Source organism: Lontra canadensis, unplaced genomic scaffold (assembly GCF_010015895.1).
Source record: "Lontra canadensis isolate GAN:19392208 unplaced genomic scaffold, GSC_riverotter_1.0 scaffold48, whole genome shotgun sequence".
NCBI classification, from domain to species: Eukaryota; Metazoa; Chordata; class Mammalia; order Carnivora; family Mustelidae; genus Lontra; species Lontra canadensis.
In genome coordinates this window covers 11161898-11177098 of record NW_022631042.1, presented here as the reverse complement: position 1 = coordinate 11177098, position 15201 = coordinate 11161898, and the positions used below count along the sequence as shown (strand labels likewise).

Here is a 15201-nt window from a genome sequence, read left to right as displayed (position 1 = left end):
CCATCAGGAAATACAAAATAAAACCACAATGGGGTACTGCTTTCCACCCACTCAGATGTCTATAATTTTAAAAATGAATTAAAAAAATAATAATTATAAGCACTGGCACAGAGGTGAGAAAACTGGAACCCTCACACATTGCTGAGGGGTGGGATGTAAAAAGGTGCAGCTGCTGTGGGAAGTAATTTGGCAGTTCCTCAAACAGTTAAACAGTGAGTTACCATAGGACCCAGCAATTCCACTCCTAGCTATACACCCAAGAGAAATAAAAACATGTCTGCACAAAAACTTGTACGTGAGGGACGTCTGGGTGGCTCAGTTGGTTAAGCATCTGCCTTCGGCTCAGGTCATGATCCTGGGGATCGAGCTCCGCATCAGGCTCCCTGCTCAGTGGGGAGCCTGCTTCTCCCTCTCCCACTCCCCCTGCTTGTGTTCCCTCTCTTGCTGTGTGTCTTTCTCTGTCAGATAAATAAATAAAATCTTTAAAAAATAAAATACAATGTATTCAGTCAAAATGTTTAGGTCCCTAAACCCCTTCTCTTTGTTCCCTAATTCCATAATTGAATTTTTAGTGTAACAATGTGCTACTAATCGTGTATTTTTGTATTGCCTTTTGGGAGTACAGTGGGGTATGGACTGTATCAGCTGGCATGTTTCCCCTCAGGAGAAGACCTGAAAGCCCCTCATGCATATCAGCATTGCTAAAATAGAGGACTGAAGTTATATTATCTCTAGCACTTAGAATTGGTTCACTTAAGCTGCGGTATGGCATTCTTTTTTTGAAGGAAGAACTCTTCCAAGATTACTCCCATGTACATTACAGGTTATGCTCTTATCTGGGTGCGAGTGTCACTGTGAGAACAGGCAGGGGCTCCCTAACACAGACACAAACAGAATGCTGCATCCATCGCAGTCTGTCATTCCCCGTCCTCGTCCTCGTCCTAGCACCGGGTTCTCTTTATCTATTCCTCCACAGACAGCCCTTTGACTACTTCTCTCTGCCAGAATCCTATATTGCGGGATTTCTGATTCTGGGTAGTGACTTCTCTAGGGGAGGTATCGTCTGCAAAGCTGGACCAGTCTGTAGGCTTGGGTTCTCGTGGAGACTGCTGCTTGAGGTCTCTATCCTCTCCATCTAAGTCTGCACCATTCTCTGTAAGAGTCTTACTCCCCATCTCAAAACCACCATCTCCCTTTCTTCTCCTCCCCACCCCCATCTCCCCTCCTCCGGATTCCTGGGTTTGCCAGGTTGTTTTTCCCATGCTACCATTCTATTCGGAGGTATTGGCATTTTCCGCTTGTTTCCTTTCTGCGGTCCTTCCTCCTGTAGACCCCTCGCTCGGCTCTGACATGCTCCAGCCTTTCCTTATAGGTGGGGACGGGATCTGGGGGCTCTTGACTGAAGTCGTTGAAATGGAGCTGCTACAGTGAGCAGGTGACTTCTTTCTTTCAGCAGAGAAGACCGTCTTAGCTTCTTCAGATCCAGATCGAGGTCCTCGGGAGGGTCAGGCTTGCTGATTTCATCCTCAGGAGGCCAGTTGGGCTTGGAGACTTTGATCCCTTCTTCCAAGGTCCTTCCTGAACTACCAGGTTCTGGGGGCCGGGGGAGGGGGGCAGCGGTCAAGCGGTCCCCAGCTTCTTGGTTTCAGCGGGCTTGTCTTCTTTCTGCGACGAGGCCTTGGCTTCCACACTTGCTGTCAGCACACCCACCTTCGCAATGCGGGCATCTTCCAGCCCTGGACTCTGAGGGGTCTCCCCCGTATTTGGAAGCTGGGCTGGTCTCTCCAAAGTCCCTTCCTTTTCAGTTATGCTTGCCGACAGATCCTCCTGTGGTCTGTGCCCCAAGCCTTCATCATAGTTGCCTTTAGGCTTAAAGAGTTGGCCGAAGTGAGGCTTGCGGTAGATTCCCTCATGTAAAGACACGTATGTTTCTAGACTAAGTCCGCTGTTGCAGTAGGAGCAACAGAAGCCGCTGACATGATCTCCCCGCCAGTTGGCCCAGACGCGCTCCATGGGGTAGACTGTCTTCTGACCTGGTGCATGAGTCTCTCCTGCAGGTCCCTGAAACTTCTTCACTGCTTCAGGTGGAGAACTCCCAGAGAGGCTGGAGGCTCTGGCATCGGGACTTCATGGCTTGGGATGGACAGGTTGCTGGACCTCGCTCTTGACTGGGGAATTACAGAGTCATCCTCAACAGCGGTGGAACGGACTGCCAGACTCTTCTCAGTGACAGACACCTTGTCTCCAACCTGATGGGCGAGGCAGACCTCAGGATCTGGGGGCACGTTCTCCTTTTGCTCTAATTTATGAGTTTTGATTTCACTACCAGCAGCTGGCAAGTCATTTGTAGAGCTGGCGGAACTGCTCTGTTCGGACACAGCTGCCTGGTGCTTGGCAATTCGATCCTTGATGGAGATTTCTGACAAGGGTCATGAATCCAGATTTCACCGGCTCTCGGTTTCCTCCGCCTTGACCGGGGCCTGTCTCCACATCATCCAGACAGTGGCTGTTTTCAGAGATCCTCCTTCCACCTGCCCTGTGGCTCCGGCCTGAAGAATCTGCTTCACTGATGTTGGCTCGCCCTCCTCAACCATCATCTGAAGCCTGTTCAGCGGATCATGGTATCTCCCTGTTTTGCTTGTAGCTTCCCTGTTCTCACTGATTTCAGTTTTTTTTTACCTGGTGCTTGAATTCTCCTAGACAAGTTTCCATTTTTTTTTTTTTTTTTTTTTACTTTCTTTCGAGTGGTCTTTAAGACGCTCACTGCCTTCAAGGCGGGGATGTGGACACTGAACACAGGCTTCAGGGGTGGTCCGAGCCTGGGTCTGCAGTGAACTCATTCCTCATGGTCAGCTTGGGCCTCAGAGGCAGAGGACGCCTCTTCACCAGGAGGACAGCTGCCTTTGAGTCGGACCTCAGCACTGCTGTTCAGAGGGAGTCTGTGGGAGACTCTGTCCCCAGGGCTGGGTTCTCCCACTTCTTCTTTACCACAATCCTGATCCCCCTCCTGCAGGGCTGGGGGAGATGATCAGTGTTCTAGAGGAACAAGAAGTTATAACTTGCCTGTTGAAACCTTCAAACATGTTGTTCTGTTTTTATGTTTGTTTTTCTTTTTAAGATTTTATTTATTTGAGAGAGGGAGAGCCGGAGTGGGGGGAGGGTTAGAAGGAGAGGGAGAGGCAGAATCCCCACTGTGCAGGGAGCCTGACACGGGGCTCGATCCCAGGACCCCGAGATCATGACCTGAGCCAAAGGCAGACACTTAATGGACAGAGCTACCCAGGCACTCTAAACATGTTGTTCTTTTTAAAATCGAAGTTAGAACTCTAAGTTGCTCCTGGTCCACTGACCTTTCAGACAACTGTGAACAGTTTACAGCCCTGTCACATGGAAAAAGCATCTACCTGAGAGAGGAATTTTATCTTCATTTACAAAAAGAATAGTAAACCCATTTATATTATATTTCTGTAGAAAAAACTCTATTTTCAAAGACAAAAAAAAAGTGAGAAGGACGACACTGTTTTACATTTTGGCAAGTCTCTTTGATGTCTGGTCTAATAGGAGATAGATTTTTCGTATTTGCTTTTGCATTCAGTCTGTTGCAATGTGTTGTTTGGTTAAAGATAACAAAGATGATCTGTCCTTAAATGTAAATGTAGTTAGAAAACAGGGACATCGCCTATAAGAATGTTTAAAATTTGAATATTTAAACTTATAAGACTGACCATACCAAGTGTTACTGAGAATGCAGAGCATCAAAGTTCTCATACTCCTGCTGGAGAGACTGTAAAGGGCTACAGCCACTGTGGAAAACAATTCTGTAGTTACTTGAAAGTTAAACAGAACCTACCCCATGACTCATCGATTCTACTCTTAATGTATTTACCAAAGAGAAATGAAAGCAAAGCCTATGTAGATACAAAGTCTTTTGCACAAATGTTCAGAGCGGCTTTATTTGTAATAGCTGAGAAATGGAAACAACCCAAGTATCCATCTACAAGTGAATGGTGGTGCAGATTGGGATACATCCCTGCAATGCAATTCCGCTCGGCAACAAAAAAGGAATGAACTATTGATACATGCAACAGTATTATGAATCTCAAAATAATTATGCTGAGGGAGTAAAACCAGACCTAAAAAGATTACAGATGATTCCATTTTTTAAAAAGATTTATCTATTAATTTAAGAAAGAGCGAGAAAACAGAGTGGGGAAGCGGAGAAAGAGAGTCTCAGCAGATTCCGCTCTGAGTGCAGAGCATGATGTGGGGCTCAAGTTCAGGAGCCTGAGATCACAACCTGAGCTAAAATCAAGAGTCAGGTGCTTAACTGACCAAGCCACCCAGGAGCCCCTGTAGGTTTCCATTTTTAAGAAGTTTTAGAAAATGCAAACTAATCTATGGGAAGTAGGTCCATGGTTGCTTGGGGATGGGAGTGTGTGGGGACATTGGAAGGGGCAGGATTACCAAGGGGGCATGAGGAAACTCGGGGTGATGGCTTTGTTCATCATCTTGATTGTGGTGAAAATTTCTCAGGTGAATAACATGTCAAAAATTATCTAATAGTACACTTGAACATGTACTTGTATGTCCATATTACCTTAATAAAGCTGCTCAAAAAGAAATGGTATTTTTTAAAAATTTTTATTTATTTACTTGACAGAGAGATCACAAGCAGGCAGAGAGGCAGGCAGAGAGAGAGGAGGAAGCAGGCTCCCCACTGAGCAGAGAGCCCGATGCGGGGCTCGATCCCAGGACTCCAAGATCACGACCCGAGCTGAAGGCAGCGGCTTAACCCACTGAGCCACCCAGGCGCCCCAAAAAGAAATGGTATTTTTTAAAAAGAAAAAAATATACACAACAGATCTTATTTAGATCCGGTTTCAAATCATTTGTAAAAGGATGCTTGAATGGGGCACGTTGGTGGTTCAGTCAGTTAAGTGTCCAACTCTTGATTTTGGCTCAGGTCATGATCTCAGGGTCGTGGGATTGAGCCTGGCATAAGGCTCCTTGCTGGGTGTGGGGCCTGCTTGCGATTCTCTCTCTCCCTCTGCCCCTCCCCAGCCTTAAAAAGAGGCACTGGAGAACATTTGAATACTGACCGCATATTAGAATACGTTAAGGAAGTTTTACTATTTTTTCAGTGTGATAATGGGGTTGTTATGTTTAAAAAGTGTCTTATCTCTTATAGATACATACTGAAGTATTTACGGATGAAATTATATGATGTCTGGGATTTACTGAGTTGGAGGAAATGACGCGTATGTATGAAACAAGGTTAGCCAAATATTACTAATACTGACTTTATTCACTCTGCTTAGGATTCTCTCTCTCCCTCTCTCTGTCCCTCACCTCCCACCTGAGTGCACAATTTCTGTCAAAAAAAAAAAATATATATATATATTGTATTAAAATATATGTGTATATATATTACATTTATATATGCATATAAATATTGCATTTAAATGCACAATTTCTGTAAAAATATGTATATATAAATTGCATTTATATGTATATATATATTGCATTTAAATATATTGCATTTACATAGAGGTTTGTTACACCATTCTTTCTACTCATGTGTATTTTGAGATTTCCCATAATACATTTTTGTTGTTTCTCTTTTTTTTTTTTTAAGATTTTATTTATTTATTTGACAGAGAGAGATCACAAGTAGATGGAGAGGCAGGCAGAGAGAGAGAGAGAGAGAAAGGGAAGCAGGCTCCTTGCTGAGCAGAGAGCCCGATGCAGGACTCGATTCCAGGACCCTGAGATCATGACCTGAGCCGAAGGCAGAGGCGTAACCCACTGAGCCACCCAGGCGCCCGTTTCTCTTTTTTTTTAAGATTTATTTATTTATTTGACAGAAAGCATAAGTGGGGGAGCAGCGGCAGAGGCAAGAGGGAGAGCCCCACATCAGGCTCCCTGCTTAGTAGATGCGGGGCTCAATCCCAGGACCCTGGAATCATGACCTGAGCCAAAGGCAGATGCTTAACTGACTGAGCCCCCAGGCACCCCAATCTTGTTTGGTTTCTTAAGAAATGATTATTTTAGTCCTGCTCCAAAAGAGGGGAGTGGACTAAGTGGATTCTAATCTTCTCATCTGAGAAAACATAACTTTTCTATTAAGTGATGATCATAAACTATCTACTTCTCACTAGAAGCAAAATATTGAAGTCCGAAAGACACATGGGGTTTTTTGACCAATTACTCATAAATCTCTATGCTGATATACTGTTGGAATCCCTGCTTAAAAAATAAAAAGTGAGCCAGTGGCATAGAATAAAAATGCTATTTAAAAATTTCTTTCTTGGGGCGCCTTGGTGGCTCAGTGGGTTAAAGCCTCTGCCTTCAGCTCAGGTCATGATCCCAGGGTCCTGGGGTCAAGCCCTGCATTGGGCTCTCTGCTCAACGGGAAGCCTGCTTCTCCCCCTCTCTCTGCCTGCCTCTCTGCCTACTTCTGATCTCTCTCTGTTAAAAAAATAAATATAAATAAATAAATAAATAAAATAAAAATGTCTTTCTTCTCGGGACCCCTGGGTGGCTCAGTTGGTTAAGCAACTGCCTTTGGCTCAGGTCGTGAACTGGAGTTGGAGGATCGAGTCCCTCATGGGACTCCCCGCTCAGCAGGGAGTCTGTTTCTCCCTTTGATCCTCTCCACCTCACACTCTCTCTCCTTCACTCTCTCTCTCAAATAAATAAATAAAATCTTTAAAAAAAAATTTCTTTCTTCTCAACTCACCCCAAAATCTCATGGAAATAACCTGTCACTGGAGAGAGAACATATTTCTTATCATTACTTTGAAACTCAAATAAAGCAAATTACATTTTTATTCTGGCTAAAGGAGAGAAAAGGTGATCTGATCTTTTCTAACTAGATGCAAGTTTTCTAAGTAAAAAAGCATTGAGCCAACTGGAAATTCTCTCTAGGGAGCAAGCACTGGAAAAGTAATTATATCCAAGTATTATTTCAAAAAGTTAAAAATGTGACTTTTGCACATAAACACAGAGAACAAACTGGTGGTTGCCAGAGGGGCGACTCAGTGAGGGGTTGGGCAAAATGGGCAAAGGGGAGTGAGAGGTACAGGTCTCCAGTTATGGAAAGAAAAAGTTACATGGATGAAAGGTATAGCCTGAGGAATATAGTGAATGGGACTCTAATAGGGTTGTGTGTTGACAGATGTAGCTACAGCATAGTGTAAGGTATAGACTTGTCCGATCACTATGCGGTACATCTGAAACTAACCTAACGTTGTGTGTCAACTATACTTAAACAGTGTATATATTTACTTATGACATATTTATGACTCCTACAAATAGAGAAGGAACGCAGGGAAAATGGGTGCTGGGGTGGCTTCTGGTGTTAAACGTCTGCCTTTGGCTCAGGTCGTGATCTCGGGGTCCTGGGATCGAGCCCGTGTCGCACTCCCTGCTCAGTGGGAAGGCTGCTTCTCCATCTTCCACTCCCCCTGCTTGTGTTTCCTCTCTCTCTCTCTCTCTCACTCTCTGCCTCTCAAATAAATAAATAAAACCTTTTTTAAAAAATTAATGTGTCCTGGGGCACCTGGGTGGCTCAGTGGGTTAAAGCCTCTGCCTTCGGCTCAGGTCATGATCCCAGGCTCCTGGGATTGAGCCCCGCATCGGGCTCTCTGCTCGGCAGGGAGCCTGCTTACCCCTCTCTCTCTGCCTGACTCTCTGCCTACTTTTAATCTCTGTCTGTAAAATAAATAAATAAATAAATAAATAAATCTTAAAAAAAAAATTAATGTGTCCGAACACAGGGAAAAGGTTTTCGTCCCCTCATCAGTGAGGGAACAATCAGAACAGTAAGGCTAGTTCGAAGGGTATTTGAGGAATTGTGTATTGAATAGGCATTTCAATAAGGAAATTTAAATTAAGTAAGATTGTTCACCAAAAAGAAAAAAAAAAAAAAAGAAGTAAGATTGTTCACCTCTCACCTGAATGAATTGCCAGAGGATTATGCTGTGTGAAAAAAGAAAAATCCCAAAAGGTTATATAGTTATATATATGGGGTTACAGATATGATTCTTCTATATAATCTTGAAATGGCAAAACAGAAATGGAGAACAGAATAGTCCTTGCTGGGGATTAAGAAGGAGGTGGGGGTCTTGAGAGAAGTGGGTGTGGCTACAAAATGGCTGCCTGAGGGATTTTTGAGGGGATGGAAATGCTGTGTCTTGACTCTATCAGGCAATATCCTGGCTGTGATACTGTACTGTAGTCCTACAAGGTGTTACCATTGCAGAAACTGGGTAGAGATCACACACCATCTCTCTGCAGTACTTCTTAGAACTGAATGTAAATCTACATACAATAATCTCAAATTTTGAAATTTAATTTTTAAAAAAGATTTATTTGAGAGAGAGAGCATGCAAGAGGGAGAAAAAAAATCTCTAGCAGACTCCCTGCTGAATGGGAACCCCAACGACATGGGGCTCGATCCCACGTCCCTGAGATCATGACCTGAGTCAAAATCAGGAGTCAGATCCTCAACCGACTGAGCCACCCAGGTGCCCGTAAAGTTCAATTTTTTAAAAAGGGATTGCTCTATTAGATACAAAACTGGTTAGTAACCTGTGACAATAAAACCATAAACTTTTTTTCCCCATAACCTTTCAAGTTATATTTCTACCAGACATTAAATTTTACCTTTACTGGAGAAAAATCTACAAGTTAACATGTAAATTTATAAAATCTTAGGCTTTTAATCACTAGTGAATAGTGAAACGAACAAAAATAGTGAATAGTGAAACAAAGGGACTTCTAGAATCAGCAAACTGTCAGCAGGCCAGATTTGGGTATAGCCCCTGAGTACAGAGTGGCTTTTACATTTTTCAAGGATTGTGAAAAAACAAAACCCTGAATATTGACTTACCTGACTCATTTTTCAGAAAAAGTTTGCTGACCCCTGGGTACTAGAGAATTAAGTCATACTTTGGTGGTCACGTTAAACAATGTTTTAATGTGATCCTCAAAAGATATGCTACCATCTCTTTGCCTTATTCGTGTTTGGATAGTATTTTTAAGCAATCAGAGCTAGGGGTGTGTGGGCGGCTCAGTTGGTTAAGCCTCTGCCTTTGGCTCAGGTCATGATCCCAGGGTTCTGGGATTGAGCCCCACATCGGGCTCCCTGCTCAGCGGGTGACCTGCTTCTCCTTCTCCTCCCTGCTCCTGCTGTCTCTCAAATAAATAAATAAAATCTTTAAATAAACAATTGGAACTAAAAGTATAATGGACTAGTTTGCGTGCCTTCCTCCCTAACCACTGTATTATCAGAACACTCTCATTCCATGTTCTTTAAAGTAATTCCTCATGTATCCCCTCATCTGAATATTGGTCTTCAGGCAGCTTCTCAAGTCAGAACTCAGTGTAGAATAAGGTCCTGTTACATCAAAGCTTGCCAAAAATTACAGGGTGACCCATATTTCTCTCTCTCTCTTCCTTTTCCTTTTTAATTCAAGTATTGTTAACATTCAATATTATATTAGTTTCAGGTGTACAACATAGTGATTTGACATTTATATACGTTATGAAATGCTCACTATGGTAAGTGTAGTCACCATCGGTCACCAAACAATATTACAGTATTATGGACTATGTACCCTATGTTTTACTTCTTATCCCATGACTCACCTATTTTGTAACTGGGAGTTTGTACTTCCTAATCCCTTTTCTCGATTTTACCCATCCCTCTACCCACCTCTCCTCTGGTAACCATCAGTTTGTTTTTCATATTTATGAATTTCTCTTTTATTTGTTTGTTTGTTCATTTGTTTTGTCTTATACATTCCACACATAAGTGAAATTATAGGGTATTTGTCTTTCTCTAACTTATTTTATGTAACCTAATACCCTCTACATCCATCCATGTTGTTGAGAATGGTGAGATTTCATTCTTTTTTATGACTGAGTAGTAATATATTTATTATCATATATATTGTATGTGTGCCCATATTATAAATATATTAGATATATGTATTTATATATATATATATACACATATACCCTACATATTTTTTAATTGAGTCTATATTTTTAAAAAAATTTAAAGGATTTTTTAAGGATTTATTTATTGGAGCACCTGGATGGCTCAGTGGGTTAAGCCTCTGCCTTCAGCTCAGGTCATGATCTCAGAGTCCTGGGATGGAGCCCCACATCAGGCTCTCTGCTCAGCAGGGAGCCTGTTTCCCCCTCTCTCTCTGCCTGCCTCTCTGCCTACTTGTGATCTCTCTCTCTCTGTCAAATAAATAAATGTTAAAAAAAATAAAGATTTTATGTATTTACTTGAGAGAGAGAGTGTGCATGTGCCAGTGCAATTGGGGGAGGGGCAGATGGAGAGAGAGAGAAAGAATCCTCAAGCAGACTCCCACTGAGCAGGGAGCCTGAAGCGAGGCTAGATCCCAGGACCTAAGATCATGGCCTGGGCCAAAATCAATAGTCAGACGGTCAACCAACTGAGCCACCCAGCCGCCCCTAATTCTATATTTTTAAATTAAACTTTTTATTTTGAGCTAATTGTGAATTTACATGTTGCTGTGAAATACTACAGGGAGATGCATATTCCCTTTACCTGTTGTGCCTATAGTACAATATCAGGACCTTGAAATGGATAGAGTCAAGATGCAGAACGTTTCCATCACCACAGGGTTCCCTGGTTTTCTTTCTTATTATAGTAAGCGTCCTCTTTAATTCCCATCACCTGTTTCACCCATTCCCTCCATTCATCTCCTCTTTGGTAACCATTAGTTTGTTCTCTGTAGTTAAGAGTCTGAACCTTGGTTCATTCCACTGTTTTTTTTTTCTTTGCTTGTTTTGTTTCATAAATTCCACATATGAGTGAAATCGTATGAATACCACATTTTCCTTATCTGTTCATCTGTCAGTGGACAGGCAGGTTGCTTCCATACTTTGACTATTGTAAATAATGCTGCCATTAAGATGGCATCAACATAACTAATCATCAGGGAAATGAAAATCGAAACTATTGTGGGGTGACCCACCTTGATGACGTACTATTTTTGTAGCCACAATTTTTTATAGTCATTATGATTTTTAAATATTCACAACATTTATCCCAAACTGTTAGTTAAATGCTTCTTTAGTTAAAGAAGAGCAAGTGATTTTCAGATATCTGATGTAATATTACCATCATTAAAGTAATTAAACCCAGAGCCCATTAGACTGAGGTGGCTCTAACATCTTGATAGCCTGTATAAGCAAATGGAAACCTAAGCCAGAGTTAAGTCCTGTAAATGCCTCAAGATTAAGAAATTGAAAACTAAGAACAACTAATCACAAATCCAAGTAGTTTTTCCCAAATAAAGTTACTCTAAGCTATAGCCGATCAAATAATTTCCTTGCTTTGCTTTTGCATGCTCTATAAAAGCATTTCCCCTTTCATGGGGTACCTCCCTTGGGTGGCTCAGTCAGTTGGGTGTCTGCCTTTGGCTCAGGTCATGATCCTGGAGTCAAGGGATCAAGCCCTACATTGGGCTCTCTGCTCAGTGGGAGTCTGCTTCTCCCTCTCCCTCTGCCCCTCCTCCTACTTGTGTTCTCTCTTTCACTCACTTGCTCACTATCACATAAATAAATTCTTTTTTTAAAAAAGATTTTATTTGTTTATTTGACATAGAGAGAGAGCACAAGCAGGGGGAGAGGCAGTGGGAGAGTGAAAAGCAGGCTCCCTACAGAGCAGGGGAAGCCCAACATGGGACTCGATCCCAGGACTCTGGGACCATGACTCAAGCTGAAGGCAGTGGCCCAACCCACTGAGCCACCCAGGCACCACTCAAATAAATAAATCCTTTTTTTTTTAATATTTTATTTATTTATTTATTTGACAGACAGAGATCTCAAGTAGGCAGAGAGGTAGGCAGAGAGAAGGGTCGGGGGGAAGCAGGCTCCCCACTGAGCAGAGAGCCCCATGCAGGCCTGGATCCCAGAACCCTGAGATCATGACCTAAAGGGAGGCAGAGGCTTAAGCCACTGAGCCACCCAGGTGCCCCTCAAATAAATAAATCCTTAAAAAAAAATAGAAAAGCTTTTCCCCTACTATAGTGCTCTTCCCCATTCTTCGTTTGGCACTGCCCAAATTGATGTTGGCTCGTATAAACTCTTCAAAATCTTCACGTACCTCAGTTCATCTTTTAACATCATTTATTGAAATATTCTCAATTTATAGGTTTTTTTATGAATGTGAATAATAAGCTAAACCTCATTCCTGATTAAAATGTTTTATGCCTCTAAGAATTATATATGTATATATATATATTATTTATTATATAAGCCTATATATGTATGCATTATATATTATAAAATATATATGCCTATAAGAATTATTTGGGGCACTTGAGTGGCTCAGCCAGTAAGTGTCTGCCTTGGGCTCAGGTCATGATCTCAGGGTCCTGGGATCGAGCCCCACATTGGACTCCCTGTACAGTGGGGAGCCTGCTTTCCCTCTCCCAGTCCTCAGCTTGTGTACCTTCTCTTGCTGTCTTGCTCTCTGTCAAATAAATAAGTAAAATCTTAAAGAAACAAACAACAAACATTGAAATCATCTAAGCACTTTGGCAGTGCTTAGATGGCTAACACTAACACTAACCAAAGAAAAGAAAAGTAATAGGTAAAATTTCTTATCAGTTCCAGAGTGCTTCTACTAAAACTTGTAAATAAGAAACACTGAATTAGGGGCACCTGGGTGGCTCAGTGGGTTAAAGCCTCTGCCTTCAGCTCAGGTCATGGTCTCGGGGTCCTGGGATGGAGCCCCGCATCCGGCTCTCTGCTCGGCGGGGAGGCTGCTTCCCTTCCTCTCTGCCTGTGTCTCTGCCTACTTGTGATTTCTGTCTGCCAAATAAATAAATAAGATCTTAAAAAAAAATTTAAAATAAAGAAACACTGAATTAAGTCAGCACACAGACAAAAAAATTAAATCAACACATATTCAGCATATGGACCCTCCCCGTATGATGCAGAAATTTAAATCTTTTATGACATATATCCTTTAGAAGACCTTCCCCATCTCCTACACTAGTTAGGAAACAAGTATTTACTGAAGCCTCACAGTTGCAGAGTCAAACCAAAATATTGAAATACATAATAGAGAATAGATTTAAGAAAGAATAGATTTTTGCTTTGATTGTCAAAGAGCAGACAAATAGAAGTAGAATAAAGACAGAAAATATCTAGGGGCGCCTGGGAGGCTCAGTCGGTTAAGTATCTGCCTTTGACTCAGGTCATGATCCCGGGGTCCTGCTCAGTGGGGAGCCTGCTGCTCCCTCTCCCTTTGCCCCTCTCCCTCTACACCTCTCCCTCTCTCATGTGCGATCACTCTCTCAAATAAATAAAATCTTTAAAAAATATTGAATTAGTAAATAGATAATAATAGGATAAAGAAAATAGATCATTAATAATAACTGCTCAGAATGTAACCCAGAATTAGGAGTTGTGCTGGTAGATTGTTGAAAGACAAAACTGAACAACAGCACCTGGAATTTGTCTTTCCCAACCCTGTCCTCTGACCTTTTTCTCCAAGACGCAAAAGGCCTCTCCAGATATGGGGCCCTTTATTACTTCCCTACTGTGGCTATAACAAACTGGCTTACACCAACAGAAACTGTGGGGCATCTGGCTGGCTCAGTCGGAAGAGCATGCCACTCTTGACCTCAGGGTTGTGAGTTTGAGTCCCATATTGGGCATAGCTTACTTTAAAACAAAGAAATGAACAGAAATGTATTCCCTTGCAAGTCGGGAGGCTAGAAGTCAGAAATCCAGGCATTGGTAGGGCTATTCTCCCTGTGCAGGTGCTAGGAAAGAATCCTTCCTTGTTTCCTCCTAGCTTCTGGTGGCTGCCCACACCCTTGGCAGTCCTTGCCTTGTAGACACACTACTTCACCACCTGCCTCCAAGGTCATGTGGCCTTCTCCCCACTGTTTCTCTGCCTTCTGTATCTTTCTATCCAGAGGTTTCTCTTTTTATAAGGACACCGGTCATTGGATTAGGAGCCACCCTAACTCAGTATGGTGCCATCTTAACTGGATGACATCTCCAAAGACTATTTCCAAATAAGGCCACATTCACAGGTATGGAGTGAAGGGAGGGTATGTTAAGACTTCAGAATATCTTTTCAGGGGACGCAATCCAACCTACCCTAGGGCCCCCTCCTGGGCTGTTCTCTTAGGCAATACGCTACACACTAACTACATCTAGGGTTCTAAAGTGGAGTGTAGGCTGCGTGGGATATTGGAGTAAGTAGTATATCATGTATTTATGTTTATTTTTGTGTAGTGTTAAATTAAGCTCAATTAGTATTTTGTATGTGGATTTTTGACTCTGGCATCCTGTCACTCATACATCAGTCATTCAGTGTCAGATATGTTATTCTCAGGAAAGACTTGGGGTCTTTCCTCACCTGGTATGGAGGCATCATCACACTTCAGAATAAGGAGAAAATTACAGCTCCTTATTGCAGATTACACCAGCCTAATTACTAGATTTGTAGGTTGTATAATCTAGTTTAGTGAAACCAGCCCTCACAAAATTAATCTATGGCTTTCAAAAGATTCTCCCAAGAGAGGTGCCTGGCTGATTCGGTTGGTGGAACATGCAACACTTGATCTCCGGGTCATGAGTTCAAGCCCTGCAATGGGCATGGAGCCTACTTTAAAAAAAAAAAAAAATTCTCCCATAGCAGCGATTCTCAAAGTGTGGTCTGGGAACCCACAAGAGATCTGGGAATCCCAAATACATAGCCCTAAGACATTATGTGCCTGTTTCCACTCTCAAATTCTCCTGAATATGCAGCGAGGTTTTCTATGGGCTCTATGACATGATGACATCATCATTCTGCTACAAATGGAATGTGTGCTTGGGGATTTATGTTTTTAAATTTTTCTCTATTTTAATTTCCAATATGATAAATATCAATAGATTTATAACCACACCAAAAAACATCTCTTTGAGGTCTATAATTTAAATGTAGAAAGAGGTCCCGAGACCAAAAAAAAAAAAAATTGAGAAATCACAGATTGAAGATAACACTAACATTATGGGCACAAACTAACAACAAGGAAATGACATACAGTGACAAACTCTTAGAAAGTTATTTTACAAGATAAAAAAATGATGATCTAATCAGATCTGACAAGAATTGGGCCAGATGTAGAAAATTATGAGGGCTATTTGAAA

At 42.1% G+C, this 15201-nt stretch overlaps 1 pseudogene; it reads right to left on the bottom strand.

The window, feature by feature from the left end:
• Positions 1-917: 917 nt before the first annotated feature.
• LOC116876859 lies at positions 918-2727 on the bottom strand (annotated as a pseudogene).
• Between the last annotated feature and the right edge of the window lie 12474 nt (positions 2728-15201).